The sequence below is a fragment of the Ovis canadensis genome, chromosome 5, assembly GCF_042477335.2.
Source record: "Ovis canadensis isolate MfBH-ARS-UI-01 breed Bighorn chromosome 5, ARS-UI_OviCan_v2, whole genome shotgun sequence".
NCBI lineage: Eukaryota > Metazoa > Chordata > Mammalia > Artiodactyla > Bovidae > Ovis > Ovis canadensis.
In genome coordinates this window covers 79425562-79451192 of record NC_091249.1, presented here as the reverse complement: position 1 = coordinate 79451192, position 25631 = coordinate 79425562, and the positions used below count along the sequence as shown (strand labels likewise).

Genomic DNA, 25631 nt, shown 5'->3' with positions numbered 1-25631 from the left:
GTGTTGCAGTCTATAGGGTTGCAAAGAGTCAGACACAACTGAGAAACTGAACAACAGCAACAATTGTTCTTGGTCTGAGCTGTATTCTTTCATTCATATTCCCTTTCCATTTTCTTCTCTCTCTCCCTTTTTCTCTCTCTAGAAAGGGAGGGAGGGAGATGAAAAGATAAAAGGAACTTTTAGAAAGAATGGCTTTCAACAGCATCCAGGACAGCCATTCTGCCTTGAAAGAATGAGCTTATGACACAGGCAATTTTTAAGACTTTGGCTTTGGCAACTTAAACAGCTATTTTCCAAGAGGATGAATTTTGATGAATGTGGGGCTCTTTGTTGGGCTGACACCTTGATATGCAAATCTGGGGGAGAAGATGAAGAGCACAGAGTGTGTAAGAGAAGGGAATTTAGAATACAGTGAGAAGAGGATATGGAATAGGAATCAGAAAGTATATTTGGCTAACTGCAAATCCCAGACTGCTCAGACATGTAAACTGAGGCTGCAGTTTGGGAAAGCAATTTATGGCCTGTGCACCGTGAATGAGCTGTCAGAGGTGATCACCAAACCAAGAGTGGAAAGCAAAATAATGGAGTACACATGTAGAGGGCAATCTAAGATTAACAGAGTGTCTGCCTTAATATCTGGTGGCCTTCCAAGTTGAGTATGTCCCTCCTGAGAGATGGCCAAATTTCTAGGCTTAGGATTCAAAGACATACCCCTCATTCCTTATAATAAATTCCTCTCAAACTGAACCAGATGGATTGGTTTCTGGTTTATTTCTATCAAAACAATTCCAGTGTAAGACAAATAATTCCAGTGAAGCTTTGGGATGAAAGTTGATGGCCTGGCCAGGAAGCCCAGTGGACAATGCCAGCAGGGTGCAGTCTGGATGCCAAGATGGAGCATTAGATGCAAGGAAGGAGAAGACTGGGAGGAAGGAACCCTGCTATGGAAGCTTTAGAATCAGAAACAGTGGGGATGGAGATGTGAGCATGTGGGCAGAGGTCATCAAGATGTGACTATTGATTTGATTCACAAGCTAGACCCAAGCATCAGAGGCACCTAACCCGCTACCCCCATTCTTGGGATGCGTGCTCCACTTGCCTTATCAACACTAGAAGCTGCCCAAGGAGAGAGCCTGGAGATAGTCATATGGTGTTGAGATCATCTGGAATTTGTATATGATTGACCCAGATTGGTCCTCTATATAAACTTTTAAGATTTGACAGGCAGGTGCAAAAAACTGCTCATCTTGCAACAACCCATGACAAGCCTCATAAATACGTTCCCTTGTTCATTAACCCTACCACCTACAATTTGGATTAGTCTTCTCTCTTTAGCGTCTCTCTGCCTGCCACATACGGGGGCTAGTTTCAGATTATACCCAGGAAGCTCACAGGGAAGTTGTGAACCAACAGAGTCACGGAGTAGCAGTTCTAATCAATTTACCAACTCAGGATAACGGTAAATACAAGCAGGGATCCAAAACTTGTAGGTCTGGTGGACATTCTGATGCTATCCCCATGGCCTGTGTTGGGTACATCCTAACACTCCTACCAGCCTACCTCGGAGTGTGAGCACCCGGAGTGATGTGAAGAGTCATCACTACTTTTCACAGCTCATGAGTGGTGAGCGATTACTGTGATTAACAAGGATACCAGGTCCATGCGCATGATGAACTTGCAGCTCTGGACAGTGAGGAATTATGGTCATTAGCTATTCAATGATTAAAAGTTCACTGAGTAATTCAAAACCTCAGCTAATGTGGGAAAAGAGATGGAGAGGAGGCATGCCCACTGCAAGGGGAGTGAATGCTGATACAGAGCCACTAACGTGAGAAGCAAGAGATGAACATCAATTATCATTAACTTGGTTGCATCCGCAATGACCCAAAATAAACTGAGCTTCCCTGACAGGGAGAAAGGAGGATAAAAAGCAATAATTAGCAAATGGTCTTGTTTGTGGAGAGGAGGGACTGAAATCTTCTTTATCCTGCGAAAATAGGATTAACTTTAAAATATCTCCATTAACTCCGTTCTAGTCATATTCAAGGATGACTGAGTCTAAGAATTACAAAAATGGCATAGAAAGGACCTAACATAGTGATTAAGATCTTAGGCTATGGGGTCACATACATTAAGGCTAATTATGTTCTTCTACTTATCAGCAATGACATTGTCAAGTTTACTCTAGGTAACTAAGTGACTCTTACCACTGAGTTGCTAAAAGGCTTCAATAAGAAAATGCTCGTAGAGTTTAGAAATGTGACCAACATGCCATACTCAAGAAATATCATTATCAATAACAACAAAATGATCTTTAAACCATTCTGTCACTGCAATTTCAAGGGATTAGCTTACTTTTATGTGCCCCTGTGAAGTCTCTACTGTTTGTGCATATTTAACATATTTATAGTTGATATGATACTGGGGAAAATCAATGATGGAACTGAGATTCCAAGTGTTCTCAGGTAGCTAATATGATAATCCAACTCTGATGTAATGAACTAGAACGCTGTGACTTATTCTATGCCAGGTACCATTCGACCACTAGGCATATAAAGACAATTAAGTGGTCTGCTCTAAATAAGTTCAAAGTATAGTTGAAAAGAAAGATGCATATACCAACAAATGTTCTCTCCTTGTATAAGCATAGTTGTGGGGCCATTACCAAAGGTAGGGTATGTAAACCTCCAAAGAATGGGAGGGGGGAGGAAATTGAGGGAGCCTGATCTTAGCTGAATACAGAGAAAATGCAATATGCAATGGAATGAAACAGTAAATGTCATGACATATTTGAGAAACTTTAGTAAAAAAGATTAGTGAATGAAGGGAGGAAAGGATAGGGAAATATAAACTGGGCAAGATGTTGAGAAGCCTCAAGTGTCATGCTAAAGAGCTTGGAGTTTGTCTCAAGGGGAGCAAGGAGCGAATTAATAGCTTACTCAAAAAATACAATTATTAGGCACCTACTACATACCAGATATTTTCCTAGGCACTGAAAATACAGCTGGTAGCAGACAAGAGTTCCTGCCCTCCTAGGTCTTATATCTTAATGGAAAAAGGGATAAACAATGAGCACATAACTAATAAAACATTTTTATTTTCAGCCATTATTAAGTGCTATCAAATAAACTACAAAGAAGGTGTAAGAGGGTAAAAGAATAGTAATGCAGACGGAGATAATACTGGAGCCAGAATGCTCTGCGTTTGCTTCTCTGAGAAAGTAATATTCATGCCAACACCTGAATAACAAAAAGAACCAAGACAGGCAAACTTGGTAGCACAACTGTCCAAGATGTAGAAAATGTAAATTCAACTACTCCTTAGTTTAAAAGAGAGAAAGAAGGCAATGGATTTGGAGCATGTGAGGAAGGGATGACTGGAAGGAGACACAACTAGAGAGGATAGGACCCAAATATCACTGGGCAAGGCCTCTCTGAGTGAACCATGGGGCTAGCCAACCTTGCGGGCGTTTCTGGAACTCTATTGGGGTGCTTTTTGTTAGTGGCAATGACATAAATTACCTCCTGATATTGAGAAGGTCAAAGGTGGGCTTTCTGTATCACACAGGATGGTCCACACACCAAAAAGCTGTTATTCATCCTTCCTAGTGTCCCAGTGGACATTCATTTAGATATACTACTGCTTACAATTTTCTGAGCCTAGAACCTAGATGCATTTTTGTATCATAAGATTTTTAAATAAAATTTTAATAACTCCTAAATTTCCCAGAAACACAAATAACTTATAAACTAAACAAAGTGTGTACTTTTTTATCCTGAACATTACCAACAACATTTCAGGACATAATGCCATCAGTAGCAATACTTCTTGGGTATTTGAATCTCTAGTCAAAGCATAAATATGTATTAATCTGTCATTCATATATTCCTGATGACTACCCTTATAGATGCAAGCATTTACTTCCTTATGTCTTCCAGTGTAATTATGCCTATGAATGTACATATTGACATACATATTCCATTATTAAAAAATCACTTTCCTGGCTTCATGGTGAATTTTACCAAACTTTTACAAAGAATTACCATCAATTCTACTCAAATTCTTCCAAAAAAAAAACAAAGATGAGGGACTACTCAAACTTATTTTATGAGGCTAGCATCATCCTGATATTAAAACCGGGGGCAGGGAGGAAGCACTACTAGAAAATGAAACTATAGGCCAATATCCCTGATGAATAAAGATGCCAAATCTCAATAAAACATTAGCCAACCAAATTCAGCATCACATTAAAAGGATCATTCACCACAGTCAAGTGCAATTTATCACTGGGATACAAGAATGTTTCAATAGATACAAAACAATCAAAGTGACAAGTCACATTAACAACTTATTGACCAGAGATAGATCTTCTGTTATCCAAATATTATTGACAAGAGACATATCAATATTCACTTAAAAAACAAATCACTGGCCACAGGCATTAGTTTCTGCAAAAATCCCCTGTCAATGATGTGTTAATAGAGTGACAGAAAAGAATCATATGATATTCTCAATAGATACAGAAAAAGCAATTGACAAATTCAATACTCATTCATGATAGAAACTTTTAACAAATTAGGCATAGAAGGAACATACTGCCACACAATAAAGGTGATATAAAACAAGCTCTCAACTTACATCGTACTCAATGGTCGAAAGCTTTTCCTCTAAGACTAAGACCAAGACGATGGTGCCCACTCTCAACACTCCTATTCAAATATTACTAAAAGTCCTAGATAGCAGTCAGGCCAAAGAAATAAATAAAAGGTATCAGAATTTAGAAGACAAAAGTAAAATTTTCTGTTTGCAGATGACATGATTTTATATACAGAAAAATGTAAAGACTCAACCAAAAAAACATTCAATCTAATCAACAATTTCAGTAAAGCTGTAGGATAAAAAACAAATGCACAAAAATCAGTAGCATTTCTAATAATGACAAAGAGTTTTCTGAGAAAGAAATCAAGAAATCAATCTCATTTACAATAAATCAAAAGCAATATAATGCATAGGAATAACTTTAACCCAAGAGGTGAAAGATCTCCACTCTGAAATTTATGGGACATTTGTGAAAAAAATTTAAAAAGACACAAATAAATGGAAAGGTATCCCATCTTTCTGATGTGGAAGAATTAATATGGTTAAAATGTCAATACTACCAAAAGCAATCTATAGAGTCAGTGCAACCCCTTTTGAGATTTTAATGGCATATTTTAATAGAAGTAGGGAAAAAAACAGTGCTAAAAGGTATATATATAGAACCACAAAAGATTCTGAATAGCCAAAGAAATCCTGAGAGAGAAAACAAATCAGGAGGTATCACACTTCTGATTTCAAGCTCTCCTGCAAAGTTATTGTCACCAAAACATAAAATCAAACTGGCATAAAAACAGACAAATAAACCAATGCAATAGAACTGAGGGCCCAGAAATAAACCTAAGCACATACAATCAACTAGTATTTGACAAGGGAGCCAAGAAGAAGAAAATGTCTTTAATATCATTAAATTTCTTCATTTAATGAAGAAAAAACAGTCTTTTCAATAAATTGTGCTGTGATAATTGGATGCTTGCATGTAAAATAATGAAATTGGACCCCTAACTTACACTACTCAGAAATATTATTTAATTCAAAATGAATTAAAGACTTAGATGTTAGAACTAAAACCAAGAAAATCCTAGAAGAATAAAGCTCTTTGCAAATAAAACCCCCTGAGGTGGACCTTGGTGATAATTTTGTGGATATGACACCTAAAGCACAAGTAAAAAAAGTAAACAAGTTGAACTACATCAAACTATGAATCTCCTGTACAAAAAAGGAATCATCAACAAAGTGAGAAGATAACCTACAGAATGGTAAAAAAAAAAATTTTCAAACCATATATATGATAATAGGTTTTTATCCTATATATATAATCAAATAAGTCAACTAAAAAAATTGACAAAGGACCTGAATAGACAATTTTTCCAAAGAAGATATACATACAAAAAGCAAAGAGATACATGAAAATATGCTCAATATCACCAGTCATTCAATTCAGTTCAGTTCAGTTGCTCAGTCGTGTCCGACTCTTTGTGACCCCATGAATTGCAGCATGCCAGGCCTCCCTGTCCATCACCAACTCCCGGAGTTCACTCAGACTCAGGTCCATCGAGTCAGTGATGCCATCCAGCCATCTCATCCTCAGTCGTCCCCTTCTCCTCCTGCCCCCAATCCCTCCCAGCATCAGAGTCTTTTCCAATGATTCAACTCTTCGCATGAGGTGGCCAAAGTACTGGAGTTTCAGCTTCAGCATCATACCTTCCAAAGAAATCCCAGGGCTGATCTCCTTCAGAATGGACTGGCTGGATCTCCTTGCAGTCCAAGGGACTCTCAAGAGTCTTCTCCAACATCACAGTTCAAAAGCATCAATTCTTCAGCACTCAGCCTTCTTCACAGTCCAACTCTCACATCCATAAGATGAAAATCAAAACCACAATAGAATTGCCATTATCAAAACGACAAGAGGTTCTTTCAGCCATTTTGGCCCCTGTGAAGGCCTGCTGGGACCAGGACTTCTAAAACGACAAATATGTCTGGAAAGCTGTGATCCAAGGCCATTTTTGCTGGCTATAAGCGGGGTCTATGGAACCAGAGGGAACACAATGCTCTCCTGAAAATTGAAGGTTTATATGTTCAAGATGAAACTGAATTCTATCTAGGCAGGATATATGTTTCTGTGTACAAAGCAAAGACCAACACAGTAACTTCTGGTGGAAAACCTAACAAAACCAGAGCAATCTGGGAAAAGATAACTCAAGCTCATGGAAACAGTGGCATGGTTCACGCCAAATTCCGAAGCAACCTTCCTTCGAAGGCCATTGGACCCAGAATCCATGTGATACTGTACCCTTTGAGGATTTAAACTTATTGAAAAAAAAAGTGTGGATTTGTTTAAAAAGTAAAAAAGCTACAAGAGATAACAAATGCTGGCATGGATGTGGATTGTATACTGCTAGTGAGCTTCACTTTCACTTTTCACTTTCATGGATTGGAGAAGGAAATGGCAACCCACCCCAGTGTTCTTGCCTGGAGAATCCCAGGGACAGGGGAGCCTGGTGGGCTGCCATCTATGGGGTTGCACAGAGTCGGACACGACTGAAGCAACTTAGCAGCAGTAGCAGTGGGATTATAAACTGGAATAGACACTATAGAAAACAGTATGAGAATCCTTAAAAAGTCAAAAACAGAACTAATATGTGTGTATGCTCAGTCACTTAGTCATGTCCATCACTTTGCAGCCTGTGGACTGCAGCCTGCAAGACTCCTCTGCCCATGGAATTTTCCATGGAAGATTACTGGAATAGGGTTCCATTTCCCACTCCAGGGAGTTTTTCTGACCCAGGGATCAAATCTGCATCTCCTGAGTCTCCTGCACTGGCAGGCAGATTCTTTACCACTTGGCGCCACTGGAACTAACATGCAATCTAGCAATTCCCCTTCAGGGAAATATCCAAAGGAGATAAAAACATAAACTTGAAAAGACACCTCCTCCTCCATGTTCACAGCAGCCTTATTTATAATAGCCAAGATAGGAAAATAACCTGTGTCCTGTAATGGATGAATGGATAAAGAAGTTGTGATACACACATGCACACTGGAATATTATTTAGCCAAACTATTCTACATAACACAGTGTCCATCTAGATTCCTCTCCACCTTGTAAACAAAGACATTTTGTTGACATCTGAAAAATGTCTAGGCTCTCACTGTCCCTCTTAAATAGAATTCCCAGAATTGATGGTAATTCCTCAAATGGAGGGCTTCCCTTGTGGCTCAGCTAGTAGAGAATCCATCTGCAATGTGGGAGACCTGGGTTCGATCTCTGGTTTTGCCTGGAGAAGGGAAAGGCTACCCACTCTGGTATTCTGGCCTGGAGAATTCCATGGACTATATAGTCCATGGGGTTGCAAAGAGTCAGACACGACTGAGCGACTTTCACTTTCACTTTCCTCAACTGGAATTTGACATTTTCTGAACAATTAAACCCTTGGTACTTGTGTCCTCTTTACCCTACTATCTACTGCAAAATGAAGTAACATTTTCTGTACCTGTATTGCACTGTTTATTAATATTCAAATTGTGATGAAATATGACTTCTTTTCCTGCCTTAGACATTCTTTGAGCCTATATATCAGTCTCTACATTTCTAAGAAGGTTACCCTGACTAGTTTTGATTTCCCTTTACCACTGGAATCAAATATCACATCATAAAGTGATACTGGAAAAAGAACCTCTCCACACATCACCAAAGCCTGTTTTAAAAAAGGCAGCAGAAAATGTGTGACAAATTTCTCCTGAAAAGTCCAAACAGCAGGTGTCTTAGTGTCTGTCATTTTTTTTCATGACCGCTAAGTTGTATAGGTGGAGCCTTTTCTCAAAGTCACTTTCTCTTAGGCGGCTGTGTCTTTTCTGTCATCAACAATCTCAGTCTAGCAGTAGCACCATCTTTATTTAGTGCATCCAGTGTACTGTAAGAGATGGTGCTTCAAGGAGTTACAAGTTCTTCATCATTCAGTTCAGTCGCTCAGTCGTGTCCGACTCTTTGCGACCCCATGAATCGCAGCACGCCAGGCCTCCCTGTCCATCACCATCTCCCGGAGTGCACTCAGAATCACGTCCATCGAGTCCATGATGCCATCCAGCCGCCTCATCCTCGGTCGTCCCCTTTTCCTCCTGCCCCCAACCCCTCCCAGCATCAGAGTCTTTTCCAATGAGTCAACTCTTCACATGAGGTGGCCAAAGTACTGGAGTTTCAGCTTTAGCATCATTCCTTCCAAAGAAATCCCAGGGTTGATCTCCTTCAGAATGGACTGGTTGGATCTCCTTGCAGTCCAAGGGACTCTCAAGAGTCTTCTCCAACATCACAGTTCAAAAGCATCAATTCTTTGGTGCTCAGCCTTCTTCACAGTCCAACTCTCACATCCATACATGACCATTTGGAAGTAGGTAAAAAAAAAAGCAAATTGTCTCTGCTGGAAGATGTTACAAAATTCAGACTAACAGCAACTGCAAGGCTGTAAATTACTAGATGACCCTAAGGATGCTTATAATTCTTAAATTCTACTAATTCCATGATTCTTGTTGCTTCTTGCCATGTGGGCTTGCAGTTACCTGCTTCCTTTACTTGACACTTGGAGCATATCTCCTTGAAAACCACTATTCCAGTTATCTATCGCTATAGAACAAATCATCCCAAAGTGCAATGACAGAAAGCAACAATCATTTTATCATGTTCATGGGTCCTGTTAGGTTAGGATTTGGGGCATGAAACAATAGGGCTGCCTTGTCTCTACTCCGAATGTCTGAGCCTCAGTTTGGAAAACATGCGTGGCTGGGGTGACACAGATGTCTGGATATGACTTAAACGACCGGGGGCTGGAATCATCTAGAAGTTTTCTCACTCACAGTACATTTGACACCTGCGCTGGGATGATGCAGAAGCTAATTTCAGCTGAAACTGTTGACTGGGGCATCAGGAGGCTGCTCCATGGGACTTAGGCTTCTTCACAATACAGCAGCTTAAGAATAGTCAAAATTCTTACATGGTGGCTTTAAGACTCCAAGGCAAATATTCCAAGAGCAAGGTGGAAACTTCATTGTATTTTAGGACCTAGCCTCAGAAATCATCTAGCGTCACTTTTTATAGGTTCAATCTATCAAAGACCTTCCCAGATTTAAGGAGTGGGAAAGATGTCCAAAAATATGCAGCTGCATTTTAAAGTTGCCACATTCTTTATTGCATTTGTTTCAAAATTTCAGATAACACTAATCAAGTTTATTATCTTCTTCTTCTACATATCCAACTCTAATTGAAGGTTCATACCTGTGTAGCTTACAGACAGACTTTGGGGCTTCTAAGCACAACAGGGAAGAAATGAGTGAACCAAAGTGTCCAGTGGACAAAACAGATTTTTTTCTGGAGCCAAGAAGACATACATGTTTGGAGTCAAATGAAGACTGATATTCTAGACACCTGCTGCTTCCTTTATAGACCCTAGGAGATTCAAGATTAAGCTCTGCAGCACTCCAAACCCTAGAGGAAAACACCTTGCTCAGACGCAATTTATTGGACACTGACCTTTCATCCATTGAAATCTGTACGTGTTCCACAGCCTCTCAATGTTCTGTTTTGGCTAATTGGTTACCTAGACATGTCTCATCCTTGCCTGGGGACTATAAACATGCCTGAGCCTGGTAGAAGAAGTGCAGAGAAAGAGATGACTATGCTTCCCACAGAGACCCATCAGGTTCAACTTCTGAGCAACAAAGGAAAGGAAGGAAAGCTATCCCAGCAAGAGAACTGAAATGCTAGAGGAAACAATCCCTTCCTGGCTGAGTGTGGTACCATTCTCTGTACCAACCACCACCTAATTATTCCTCACTGAAGATCAGCTAAGACTGATGTGAATTAAAATTATAAATCAGCCCAGTGTTTCTATGGGAAGGGTATGGAACTAGGTGTGTTGACTAAGGTGTGCAACAATATAAAAAAACAAAGATTTTGGTCAAGTCATGGAACTTCTCTATGTTTAGCTCAGGATACCAGCATTCTGAGTTTGGAGATGTTGACCTTTCAGTTCAAACACCAGACTTTTGAAACTGAAGGTGAACTATAAGTCAACATCTCTGTCTTCTATAGCAGACCCTGTGCAAGTGAAAGAAATAAGAATGCTATATGGTATTGGTCAGTCTTTATAACGATAGTTAATGCTAGTTAACAAGTTAACTGAGCACTTAATATGCAAGTGCCAAATTGTTTAACATGTGTCACCTGATTTCACCCTTGTAACAATCCCATTTTACACATACAGAAACTGAGACCCGCAAGGGTGAAGTAAACTACCCAAAATCACATTGTTGGGAAGAGATGGAGCCATAATTTGAGCTAAGAAAGTCTGCATCTAGATATAGGATTTTAACCACCAGGAAATACTGCCTCTTCCCAGGAGTTTATGTGAGACCCCTTCTAGGTACTTCCTGGGCAATCAAAAAGGGCTGGAAAAAGTGATCCCTGACCTGATTCTTCAGGGTAAGGAGAAACCAGCTAGGCTGAGCAAGGGTAAAGGGTTTTACAGGGGGATCATTGCTGGTACAAGTGTAGGCAAGAGCCTGAAGGCTGCTGATAGTTAGGATATGCCCACATGATCAGTTTTGTGACCCCATGGACTATAGCCTGCCAGGCTCCTCTGTCTGTGGGACTTTCCAAGCAAGAATACTGGAGCAGATTGTCATTTCCTCTTCCAGGGGATCTTACCAATCCAGCAATTGAACACACCTCTCTTGTGTCTCCTGCATTGGCAGGTGAATTCTTTAACTTTGAAGCCACCTGGGAAGCCCCAAGAGCCAGGATAAAAGTCCCTTAAAGTCAGGAATCAATCATGTTTTCTTCCTCACCATGGAAGCCTTTGGTGCCTGGCATGTCCTAGCTCATAATAGTCACGTGAAAAATCAAAGGAGTACAAGGAGTCACAAGCACGGACCCTAGAGTCAGACTGTAGGTGTTGCGCTGTGTGACTTCAAATGTGGCTGCTCCTCTCTAAACTCTGGCTTTTCTATGTGTGAAAGATGAGAGGTGGTAATAGAATCAGCCTCCTAGAGCTGTTGTGAGGGAGGCTCCAATGAGGTCATGTAGGTAAAATATATACATATTCTAGTACCAGCCATAGAGTCAGAGATCATTTTTAAAAGGTAATAATAGTTGTTTATCATTAGGCCCCTAACAAGGGAATGAAAAATTGATGTGGGCGTGATTATTAGAGGGCATGAGTTATTAGAAGGGTTCCAGTATGAATCTAGAGGGTGAGAGGCAGGGGTACAAGGGAAAGCTGAGGTCAAATTGGATATCCCCACTTTCCCTGCTGTATAATCATAAGGGATTTGATTTAGGTCATACCTTAATGGCCTATTGGTTTTCCCTACTGTCTTCAGTTTAAGCCTAAATGAAACCCCTTACAATTATACAGTAGAAGTGAAAATAGGTTTAAGGGATTAAGAGTGCCTGGAGAACTATGGATGGAGGATTGTGACATTGTACCGGAGGTGGTGATCAAAACCATCCCCAAGAAAAAGAAATGCAAGAAGGCTAAATGGCTGTCTGAGGAGGCCTTACAAATAGCTGAGAAAAAAAAGAGAAGCCAAAGGCAAAGGAGAAAAGGAAAGATATACCCAACTGAATGCAGGGTTCCAAAGAAAAGCAAGGAGAGATAAGAAAGGCTTCCTAAGTGAACACTGCAAAGAAATGGAGGAAAACAATAGAATGGGAAAGACTAGAGATCTCTTCAAGAAAAATAGAGATACCAAGTGAATATTGTGTTCAAAGGTGGGCACAATAATGGACAGAAACAGTCTGAACCTAACAGAAGCAGAAGATTAAGAGGAGGTGGCAAGAATAAAGAGAAGAGCTATGAAAAAAAAAAAAAAAGATCTCCATGACCCAGATAACCACAATAGTGTGATCACTAACCTAGAGCCAGAAATCCTGGAGTGCAAAGTCAAGCGGGCCTTAGGAAGCATCACTATGGAGGTGATGGAATTACAGTTGAGCTATTTTAAATCCTAAAAGATGATGCTACTAAAGTGCTGCACTCAATATGCCAACAAATTTGGATAACTCAGCAGTGGCCACAGGACTGGAAAAGATCAGTTTTCATTCCAATCCCAAAGAAAGGCAATGCCAAAGAATGCTCAAACTACTGCACAATTGCACTCATCTCACACGCTAGTTAAGTAATGCTCAAAATCCTCCAAGCCAGGCTTTAACAGTACATGAACTGAGGACTTCCAGATGTTCATGCTGGACTTAGGCAGAAGACCAGAGATCAAATTGCCAACACTTGGTGGATCACAGAAAAACCAAGAGAATTCCAGAAAAGCATTTACTTCTGCTTCATTGACTAAGCTAAAGCCTTAGACTGTGTGGATCACAGCAAACTGTGGAAAATTCTTAAAGAGATGGGAATACCAGACTACCTTACCTGCCTCTGAGAAACCTGTATGCAGGTCAAGATACAACAGTTTAGAACTGGACATGGAACAATGGACTGGTTCAAAATTGGGAAAGGAGTATGTCAAGGCTGTATATGGTTACCCTGCTTATTTAGCTTATATACAGAGTACATAATCTGAAATGCCAGGCTGGATGAAGCACAAACTGGAATCAAGATTGCTGGGAGAAATATCAATAACCTCAGATATGCAGATGACAACACCCTAACGGCAGAAAGCAAAGAGGAACAAAACAGTCTCTTGATGAAAGTAAAAGAGGATAGTGAAAAAGCCGGCTTAAAACTCAACATTCTAAAAATGAAGATCATGGAACCAGTTCCATCAATTCATGGCAAATAGATGGAGAAACAATGGAAACAGTGACAGGCTATTTTCCTGGGCTCCAAAATCACAGCAGAAGGTAACTGTAGCCATGAAATTAAAAGATGCTTTCTCCTTGGAAGAAAAGCTATGACCAATCTAGACAGCATATTAAAAAGCAGAGACATTACTTAGCCAACAAAGGTCCATATAGTCAAACTATGGTTTTTCCAGTAGTCATGAATGGATGCAAGAATTGGACCATAAAAAAGAAGGCTGAATGCCCAAGATTGGATACCTTTGAGCTGTGATTTGGAGAAGACTCTTGAGAGTCCCTTGGACTGCAAGGAGATCAAACCAGTCAATCATCCTAAAGGAAATAAATCCTGAATACTTGTTAGAAGGACTGATACTGAAGCTGAAGCTCCAATATTTTGGCCACCTGATACAAATAGCCAACTTATTAGAAAAGACCCTGATGCTGGGAAAGACTCAAGGCAGGAGGAGAAGGGGATGATAAGCTGGTTGGATGGCATCACTGACTCAACAGATATGAGTTTGAACAAGCTCCAGGAGATGGTGAGGGACAGGGCAGCCTGGTGTGCTGCAGTCCATGGGATCACAAACAGTCAGACATGACTATTCAACTGGACTACAACAAACCTTTCCTGCTATGTTTTCCTAATATTTTGTGATCTTAATGGTGATAGTGGTGAGGAGGAAAAGAGAGGTACCACCTTGCATTTACACTGCAATTGGTATTTTACTATGTATTTCCATAGTCATTATTTCATCCAATATTGCAAACAAAATATGTTACAAATATGAAGTGCGTATCATGTTCCCATTTTGCATAAATCTACAGAGGCCCAGAGAGTATAAGTACCGATAAAAAGTCAACAGGGCTGATAATAGAAAAACAAAGCCCAATTATTCTGACTCCTGACTCTATCCCTCCGAATGAATAACAGAGCTAATGTAGATATTCTCAGGAAATTTCTTTAACAATAGAGAATCTGCTGGACATGCTTACTGGCTATTTACCAAACCTTGTTTCTTTTTCTCCTGGAACATGCCTTTACATTTTCTTTACTACATTCATTACATTCCTACAAGTATCTTAAAGTGTTTGTTTTTGTCAGAAGGACTGAAAATTTTCTGTATTTTAGTGTATTATTTTGATAATAATATTCCTCCCTTTAAAACCCAACCAAACTATCTCAAACACTGAGGCAATTTTTTTTAACTAAAAAATACCAGCCTGATCTTTTCAAAGAAAAAAAATTATTAAAAGTCCTTTGGCTAGACAAATAGAAACCACCTCTTCCTGTTCAGCTCTGGTGAACATAAATGTACTCCGTATGGACATTACCACATCACTCCATCTACCTTGCAGTTAAGTGTGACCACGTAACTTATCTCTAGTCAATGGATCATGTGCAGAAACAATTTGGGGCCTGATCCATGAGATCTTTCCTTCCCCTTGAGCAGCAGCATTAGAATTTGAAGATAGCATATCTACAAAATGGGAGGAGCTTGGATTCCTAAATCTTAGCTTTGGGTGAATTTGCAACTTCTCTGGAACACCTATTTTGGAAATTACAGGAGCAAGAAATACATTCCTATTATGCTATGCCACTGAGGCTAATCTCTTTCAGCAGCTAGAATTACCTTAACTAATAAAGTCATGGAAAAAGATATAAATATTACAAACCCAGACACTCACTAGGATCATCTGCAGAATTCCCAGGATCTATACTTCAATGACAGCTTTCCACAGTGGCTCAGCAGTAAAGAACCCGCCAACAGTGCAGGAGATGCAGGTTCAATCCCTGTGTTGGGAAGATCTCCTGGAAAAGGACACGGCAACCCCCACAAGTATTCTTGTCTGGAAAATCCTATGAAACTATAGTCCATGGGGTCACAGATAGCCCGACATGTCTGAAGCAACTGAGCATGCACACACACTCGCATACTTCCATGAATATGTGCTTCTTCTATTAGAATTATGTTATGTCCCCATCTTGAAAGCAGGTGGCAATAGATAAGAATTGCAAGAATGTAAATTCATTTTTGTATTATTTTTAATTTATTTCATATTTTGGCTGCATTGGGTCTTAGTTGCTGTGCATGGGCCTTCTTTAGTTGCCCTGAATGAGGGCTACTCTTTAATTGTGGAGCCCAAGCTTCAAATTGAGGCAGCTTCTCTTGTTGTACAGCATGGGCTCTAGGGCACACTGGTTCAGAAGTCATAGCACATAGGCTCAGTTGCCCCATAGCATGTGGGATCCTCCTGGACCAGGGATCAAACTCATGTCCCCTGATTCTGAACCACTCTACAGCCAGCGAAGTCCCTGTGAATTCATTTTGGTCAGGAGACCTAACTACGTTTGTGTCCTCAGCAACTCACAAACTACCAGGAACAGAGTAGGTATTCAATAAAGGACTACAGAAGTAACTATCTTTACAACCATCATCCAAAGAGAAAACAGTTGAGTGGGATTTAAATAATTAGGTTTTCCAAAAGGAAAAGAGAAATTTCCTTTGGGAGGCACTGTAAGAAGCAGGATATATGCCACAACTTGGTAACAAAGTGCCAAGAGATTGTTCACATATCCATTTATTTCTTCAAAGCTATTTATCAAGTATCTGTTTTATGGTCTGGCAGTATTCCAGGGGATAGGGGATAACAAAAATAAAGATCTCTGTGTTCATGACTCTTACATTTAAAAGAAAGCAGAATATATCACCCTAGAAGATGCCTCTTTAGCCATTAAAGAGGAAATCACATGTCCAAGATGGTGTCACTTCTGCTAAAGCCCATTATACCAAACCTAGATTTAACGTCTGACCTAATGGCTGTTTCAATCCTCAAAAAAAAAAAAAAAAAATGTAATCTTAATCTGACAGCTTGGAATTTTCCAGTCAGCACCAATGAGGTGACCTGTCACTTGAGCCCCCTTCATCACCACTTCCAACCCCCAGTCAAAGAAAGAAGAGGTAATCTGAACATAGACCTTGCCCTTACTCCCCAAAGAGAGGACAGATAACTGAGCCTGAAACAATACTTTCTTTTCGTTTGCTAATAACTTCCTTTCCCCACCCTCCTCCTGCCTATAAAACTCTCCCATTGTATACAACACCTTTGAGCGCTCTTCTTTTTACTAGATAGGGTGCTGCCTGATTCAGGAATCATTAAAGAAAGATAATTAGGTCTTCACATTTACTCAATTGAATTTTGTTTTTTCAATAGTGATAAAGATTATTTTGAGGTGATTATTTTTGAGAAACTGCCTACATAAGAGAAGCTCTGCAAACAGAGAAGAAGTTACACTTCAGTAAGAATAATTGACATTTATAAAAGAAATCTTCATTCGTAAGGGTATTTCTCTCTGTACCAGGATGAGAAGAATGACTAAATCACAGGCAAATATCAACAGAGAAGGCACTGACTTAATTTGTTATTCAACAAATCTAACTTATTTACTGTGCCTTTTCTGGTAATCCCCATCAAATGGCTTTTCCAATCCTCAACTTTTTTTTTTTTTTTTTTTAATCTTTAGCTAACGATGGTATTTAAGTGACTTGGGCCACCTCTGGGAGTTACTCAGTTTGGAGGGTACCTACCATGAATACATGAAGCACACATGTTAATACACGTGCTTTTGTTTTTCTTTTGTTAGTCTTTTATTATATGAGGATCCAGCCAAGAACTCAGAAGGATAGAGGTACAATCATTTTTTCTCCCTTACATATTTTACTGCATTTCTACACATGTGCTGAAACTCTTGCCTACAAACCTGGGTCAGTTTGAGCTAGGTACTCAGAGATCTGGGTACATATTATAACAATGAGTATGTGAGGTTAGCAATGATATGATGAGAGACACATTATGATAATAGTCCATTCTCTTAAAGCAAAGAACATCTGCTCCAAAATTGCGAAGAAAGGAAATTTTAAGAACAAATTAACGAGATCCACACTTAAGAAGTTGAACCATGCAGGACAAAGAAGTGACCACACCAAAAGTAGATAGTAAAGATAATGTTCTGTGGCTGGTCATTCAGTTGATGAAAGTATCAATCCATTCTCTTTCAAAGCTCTTGTTTCATAAGAGTTAATCGTATAATTTGGCTCCAGGAACACCAGCAATGGCAGATGTGCTGTCCAACTGACCAGGTTAAGAAAAATAAAGGCAGATGGTTTTAGATTAAAGTCTGGATGGTGATGCTGCCGTTAGAGAATTGACATTCTGTCACCAGGCCAAGATTCTTCTATTCTATTTACTTCACTCTCTAAATTATCTGCCACCTGGTGGTCCAGGGAATCATTTGGAAGTGTAATCATAGGCAGTTGATAAAATCTCTCTAATTTGAATTCAATGATCCAGGCAAGAAATATTTATTGAGTGTCTATTGTGTGTAAAATAAGACTCTAGGTGCTGGAGAACACAACTACGAAATCGGTAAGCAAAGAGTGAAAGCAAATAGGATGACTTTAAATTCTATTAAGAGCTATTAAGAAAATAAAGTACAATAATGGAGGCATTAGTGTTTAGAGAAGGCTTCTTGAAGAAGTGACATGAGTTGAGATAAAGTACAACAATGGAGGCATTAGTGTTTAGAGATGTCTTCTTGAAGAAGTAACATAAGTTGAGATAGGAAAGATGTGGTAGTTATACTACCACATAACAAGTTGCCACAAATTTACTATCTCGAAGTTGTTGTGAGTAAGGAGTCCAAGTACACATTAGCTGAATACTTTGCTCAGGGTCTTGCAAGCCAAAATCAAGGTGCTGGCTGGGATTGTGATCTCATCTGAGGCTTGGGGTTCCCTTTCAGGTTCAGTCTTCAGCAGGATTTATTTCCTTGTGGCTGAAGACTGGGGTCCCTCTTTTCTGCTGGCTGTTGTGTGGGGACCACTGTCAGCACTGAGACACTGCCCTCTGATCCTTGCTGTGCACCCTCCCCTTCTTACAACATACCTTCCAATAGGCCAACAAGAGAGCATCTCTCTGATACTTCACCCTCTTTTAAAGGGCTCACTTGATTAAGTCAGGCCCACCCATGAGTCTTCCTTTCGATTAACACAAAGTCAACTCATTAATAACCTCATCACAGGAGTAATATAACATATTCATTGGTTCCACTCATAGTCAAGAGGAGGGACATGAATACTAGAAGAAATCTTGAAGACCCTCTAAAAAGTCTACTTACCAAAGTTGAAGACCAGTTATCCAAAAGGAGAAAGCCTTTCTAGGCAGGGTCACCAGAAAGAGCAAAAAGAAATTTGATATTTTCAGGAAAGGGAAGGAAAGTTGGTCTATTGAAACATGGTTAAGGCAAAGGGCAGAAGAAAGGAAGGAAGGAGGCACCCCCAGGAATCATCTGAATTAAAACATGGAGCATTAGTGGCCATGTTAAGTTTGGATTTCATTTTATGTGTAAGTAGAAGTTGACTAATATTATCTGAGCCTGCCCCCTCCTCTTGCCTCCAGCATGATATCAGCCTCATTAGTGGCATAAAGAATAATGGATCCAATGTCAAGAGAAATGGGAGGTTTTTACTTGTTGAAATCACCTCTCATTTCGAGGAATCAGGGCCTGTGCTGAAGGTTCTTTACAGGTCTGAAGTTCATTTTTTTTTTTCTAGGTACTATTAAAGAGACCATTCAGGTAAATGCAAAACTAATATAAATGTAATCATTTTCTAGTGCTGGCTGACTTAATTAGAAAGGAATCTGGTCTCCTGCTTCTTCCAGGCATCTTCCAATGCCCATGAATGCACCCTTGGGTCACCTTCATAAATTCTGTAAAGAAAAACAAAAATATTTAAAAAGTAAAAGCATTTCTAAGAGCAGTATACACTTTGCCCTTTGGTCAGGCTAGAATTCATAGTGATTTTGAAATCTCCACCAGTGCAGATTTTCTAAGCTAATACTGAGGCAAAAATGTATTGCTTAGAAATGCCAGCTCATCACAGTCACTTTTTTCCTTTGCCTTCCTAATCTGAGGCTGACAGGGAGATCCAAGTCTGAATTAAACAACATACAGAAATATCACATGTCCTAATTGACCTAGGAGTCAGAGGTGTAACTGCTTTCTTAGTTTCTTCGATTGAAGTACTAGCAGGATTTACTTGAATCTTCCCTTTGAGACTCTGACTAGTAGAGGAAAAAAATTCTTAGGAAATGATAGAATTTAGATTCCTAAACTTGAAGACCCAACAAAGACTGTTGGATAATTCCCATTTCTTTTTTTAAGTGCCTTGCTTAGTTGCTCAGTCATTCAGTCCTGTCCAACTCTTTGTGATTCCATGGACTGCAGCCCGCCAGGCTCCTCTATCTGTGGGATTTTCCAGGGAAGAATACTGGAGAGGGTTGTCATTTCCTCCTCCAGGGGGTCTTGCTGACCCAGGGGCTGAACCCAAGTCTCCTGCACTGCAGGTGGCTTCTTTACCACTGAGCCACTGAGGAAGTTTTTAAGTGCTTACTCATGGGTACAACTTTCCAAATGTTATGTGGACCAGGATTTGGACTAAAGCAATATAAGATCCTTTTTTCTCAACATCCCTTATTGTTTCCATAACTGAAGCCTCACATTATAAAGATTATGTTACATTATTTTCCTATAAGAAAGTGAGAGAAATTTATTCAGTGAAGCAATCTAAAAATAACTTATTTGAGAGCCAGTGGCTTCCATGGTTACCAAAAGACCTTGTTGATTCTCTGCTCTAACAGGCAACCACAATTGGGGAATCATTTGAATTGAAAACAACACACACTCAAAAGAGCATGAAGGGCTCTAGAACAAGACTGCACAGCCCTCCATCCCATGAAGTGTAATCTGCTTCTTCATAGCCCCATGAAAAGCACATACCAGGAAGAAAGGAATATACTCAAAAAGTAAATGAAACCTGGATCTGAATCAATTTCTTGGTTCTGGGAATCCCCACCATGCTGTTATGCTCTGACAAACTCCAAGTAGCTCACAAGGTAAATTTCAAAAATACTGTCTTCACAAATAACAACTGATCATATACTTAATATCTACTAACAGCACCAAAAGGAAGTTATTTTTTCCTTAAATAAAATTATATCACATGACTTTAAATGAAAGTTATATTATATGGTAGTTGGTAAAGAAGTAAGGTATGTATGTGTACATATATGTTTGGAACATACATGCTCATATATTTATGTATTGTTTCATGCATAGTAAGTCGCAAAGGTTCTGATACCCCATTGCAACTTGTTTCTTATAGCAAGGATCTAAGAAAAATTTATTTTTGAAAAATGAATTTCATATTTTTATCTCAGATTCTCAGGTCTAGTATACCCAAAACATATTTATTAAATGTAAGGAAAACATACACTAAAATATATTAAAATTATCTGCACAGTAACTAAACTGAATAGCCAGAGTACCAAAGATATGTTTAGTTAATTTAGTCATCAGTAACCTAGATTAGAGGTATAGGCAGTCTCTTCGACAAAAATTGGCTCAAAAATTAATTGTTTAATACCAATTAAATTAGCTTTGATATTTTTTTGCACCAAAGTTTCTTTCTTATGTTCAGCAATAATGATCAAGTAGCTGCCATGTGCCAACCACTATTCCAAGATAAGGGTAATACTGTGAGCAAAACGGACACAAAAATATGTGTCCTCATGAAGTTTATATTCTAGTACGAAAGGCAGATAAACCAAGAGAGTTTTAAACCATAAATGAGTTTGCAATATTTAAGAAAATTAAAGTGATTTGATAGAAAGTAAGGTAGAAGTAAGGGCTTCCCTGATGGCTCAGACAGTAAAGAATCCACCTGCAATGCAGGAGACCTGGGTTTGACCCCTGGGTTGGAAAGATCCCCTGGAGGAGGGACTGCAACCCTCTCTAGTATTCTTGTTTGGAGAATCCCCATGGACAGAGAAGCTTGGAGGTCACAAAGAGTCAGACAAGACTGAGTGACTAAGTGCACACATGAGCTCAAAGTAGAAGTTACAGCATAGTCAGGAAGGCTTTTCTAAGGTGACTTTGAGCTCTGACTTTAAATCAGTAGGAGGAGCCAGGCATGAAAAGCATCACAGGAAGCACATGTAGGGAGAGAGAACAACAAATGCAAAGACCTGGAGGTAAAAAAGAGCCTGGCTTGACAGAGAAACAGGAAGTAAGCCAATGTGCTTGGAGCAGAGAAGACAAGCAATACAAAAATTCACTGGAGAGGAAGCCAGGATGGGCCCTGGTAAGGAGCTTAGATTTCGCTTTAAGTGCCTTGGGAAGCCATAAGAAGAATCTAGACAGATAAGTAATGGGATCAGAAATGAGCTTTTTAAAGATAACTCTGGCTGATTGTGTGGACACAGGACTGAAAACTGCTCAGAAGACCATTGTAATAATCCAAGTGCGAGATTATGTTGGCTTGCTAAAAGTGGTGGCAGAACATGAATGGTGTCCATTACAGTTTACGTATGGCAGCCTGACAAATGCCAAGGAAGCCTAAAGGCTTCATTTTCCAGATGTTTGGGAATGAGAAAGTAAAGATGATCCCCAACATTTATGAGTGGGCTGTGTTCCAAAGGCTTGCTTATTGCTTATTCTAAACTCAGGCTACTTTTTCCCACAGATATTGTGTTATTATCTGCTAGGGTTTCATATGATTAATGAACCTGTCCAATATTCATACCAGTAATGAGCAGGACACTCCCAAAGTTCTGCCCTTTTCTCATTATCTAGCCTTATCTCAAAGCAGAAGAGCTTCAAATGATCACACACTTGCCTAATGCTTTTTTATTTTTCTGTTGCCCCAGTTGTTTGCTTTAGAACATCAATTTTATTCCCTATACCTCTCTAATAGAAAACAATCCAGGTAATATGTAATATTAAGGTATTTATGCTCTCCAAAGAGGAGTATTGAATTTCTTAGCTGTATCATAAATTTTGGTTTGCCAAGGATCCAATCCCAGAGTAGAAGGTGTCAAAACCTTTTTTTAGAACAACGGAAGCATGTGAAAAAAAATATTTGGACTCATAAAATCTTAGGGGATGATTGCTTGGATAGGATGAAGTGGACACAATGAGGCTGGTGAAGTCTTCTAAGACAATGTTTCTCAACCTGGAATGTATAGAACTTCCAATTTGGGTCATGGTCGGGAATACAGGGATTAGATTTACCCTCCTGCCTTAAATATGGACAAACTACGTGAAACAACAATATTAAGACATTGGATAACAGGTAGTACAGTGATATCTACAGGATGAAAAACAAACCAGGTGAGTCCTGTGACGACCCTGGCAATTATATCTGGAAAGAATTTTGAGGCCACAGTGTAGGAACGGGGAGGGAATTCAGTTGAGGCAACAGAGCTGAGAATGTGGTGTGCCAAGGAAGCTAGGTTTTGCAGAGCAGAGTACTGGAGAGGAGAGAATTGCACAGAGAGAACTCCAGAGATGTGCAGAGGGTTTCTCTCACGTCTTCATCAGAGTACTGATTAGTGCCTACGGTATTCTTTCCTTATCCACAGGGGATACTTCCAAGACCTCCAGTGGATGCCTGAAAGTGCAGACAGTACCAAAATCCTATATATACAAAACTTTTCCCTATATATACATCTTTCTTTGGTGGGATCCAACATTCTCCTGTTAATCAATGGTTGTCCAGTAGCTAAGTATATATATACCTATGATAAAATTTAATTGATGTTAGGCACAGTTAGAAAATATCTGAATTGCCAGCATTACTACTCTTGTGCTTTGGGGCCATTAGTAAGTAAAATAAAGGTTATTTGACCATGAGTACTGTGATATTGGGACAATAGATGTGATAACTGACACAGCTATTAAGTGCCTAATGACCAGGTAGCATACACGGTGTGGACAAAGGGATGATTTCCTCCCTGGGTGGGATGGAGCAGGCCAACTCAAGGGTTCATTATGAGCTAAACAATGTATAATTTAGAACTCATGAATTGTTTATTTCTGGAATTTTCCAATCAGTGTATTTGGACCACAGTTGACTACAGGTAACTAAAACCACAGAAATCAAAACTCTGGATAAGAGATTTTACTACTGTACATGTATGAAAACAATGAGAACCTGGAGAAAGGAAATGTAATGAACTCTGGAGCTCATATAGGTTGGTCATAGCTTATGTTCTCACCAGCCAAAGAGGGAAAAACCTTGTAATACATGAGACAATCAGGCAGAATTCTTCCAATGGCAATGACTCTGAGGAGATATTGATAGAACAAAATTAGTCCTAGACTAAAGGCTATTCTGGTTCCACCCTGTAAAGCTTATTAAAAACAAGCCTTGAAAGGATCAAACTGTTTCTAAATAAATTGTGTCCCAATACAAAGTGTGTGAATATTTAAAGGGATATAAAATTCCACCAATAAGGTAAAATCTACAATGTCTAACACCCAATAAAAGAGTCTAGGTAGGCAATTTAGTAAGTAAATAGTACCTATAATGAGGAGAAAAACTAATCACAGGAAATACACTTAGAGGTGACACAGATGATAGAATTAGCAGATAAGGGCATTAAAATGGTTATTTTAAATCTCTTCCATATATTGCACAAGGTAGAGAAAAGCATGAGTATGTTGAAAGAGATACATGAAATGTATACATTTCTGGGAATTCCCTGGTGGCCCAGGGTTTAAGAATCCACCTGCCAATACAGGAGACACAGACTCAATCCCTGGTCCCGTAAATCCCACATGCTGAAAAGCAAGCCTATGCATCACAATCGCTGAGCCAGTGCTCTAGAAGCTACATGCCATACCTACCGAGCCCACATGCCGCAGCTACTGAAGTCCGAGCGCCTAGAGCCCGTGCTCTGCAACAGGAGAAGCCACCACCGTGAGCAGCCTGCGCTCAGGCAGCTAGAGAAAGCCTGTGTAGTAACAAAGACCTGGTGCAACCAAAAATGAAATTAATAATATGTATATATTTATATATGCACATATAGAGACAGAAATGGAAACTTCCAGGGATAAATACTTGCAATGATTGAGATGAAAAATGTATTTGATAGGATTGACAGATTAGACATTGTTGAGGAAAATATGAGCATATTTGAAGACATAGAAATAAAAATTATGTGAAATAAAACAGAAAAATTAAAATGCTAAAAAATGAGCATAGAGTCAGTGAGTTGTAGAAAAGCTTTCCACGGCTTAATATGCATGAATTTAGGTTCTGGAAACAGTGAGAGATTTATTTTGGGGGGCTCCAAAATCATTGCAGATGGTGACTTCAGCCATGAAATTAAAAGACGCTTGCTTCTTGGAAGAAAAGTTATGACAAACCCAGGCAGCATATTAAAAAAACAGAGACATTACTTTGCCAACAAAGGTTCATCTAGTCAAAGCTATGGTTTTTCCAGTGGTCATGTATGGATGTGAGAGTTGCGCTATAAAGAAAAGCTGAGTGCAGAAGAATTGATGCTTTTGCACTGTGGTGTTGGAGAAGACCCAAGAGTCCGCTGGACTACAAGGAGAGCCAACCAGTCCATCCTAAAGGAGATCAGTCCTGAATATTCATTGGAAGGACTGATGCTGAAGTTGAAACTCCAATACTTTGGCCACCTAATGCAAAGAACAGACTCATTGGAAAAGACCCTGGTGTTGGGAATGATTGAAGGCAGGAGAAGGGGACAACAAAAGATGAGATGGTTGGATGACACCACTGACTTGATGGACATGAGTTTGAGCAAGTTCCAGGAGCTGGTGATGAACAGGGAAGCCTGGTGCACTGCAGTCCACTGAGTCGCAAAGAGTCGGACATGACTGAGCGACTGAACTGACTGAATTTAGGTTCTTGGAGGAGGAAAAGAAAAGCAAAAATTTTTTGAAGAAATAATAGCTGAAAAATTTTCAAATGCGTTGATCCAAAAAGCTCAAACAACTCCAAGTTCAAAAAATAGGAAAACACCTACACCAAGGAATTCATAATCAGATTGTTTAAAATCAGTGATCTTGGAAAAAAAAAATCCTAAAATAGTCACGAAAAACCTTCCATATGAATACTTAGCTATCTATTACAGTGCAGGTTGTGACTCAGTAGGTTTGGGAAGGGTCTGAGATGCTGCTTGTCTAACAAGGTGACCCCAAACCTGATAGTTTGTTAATCACAGTTTTGAGAAGCAAATTCTTAAGATTCCAATAGCCAAACTGCTTTGACTTTCTAAATTAAACCAAAATTAAAAGAGATTCATAATTTATAGTGAGGGGATAGACCCAGGGAAGCAAAATAGTGTTTGGGTTTCCAGTCAGTTTCATACT

General features: G+C 39.5%; 1 pseudogene; it reads left to right on the top strand.

Annotated features, from left to right (window-relative positions):
• Nucleotides 1–6571: 6571 nt before the first annotated feature.
• LOC138441851 (large ribosomal subunit protein eL33 pseudogene) lies at nt 6572–6904 on the top strand (annotated as a pseudogene).
• The last annotated feature ends 18727 nt before the right edge of the window (nt 6905–25631 follow it).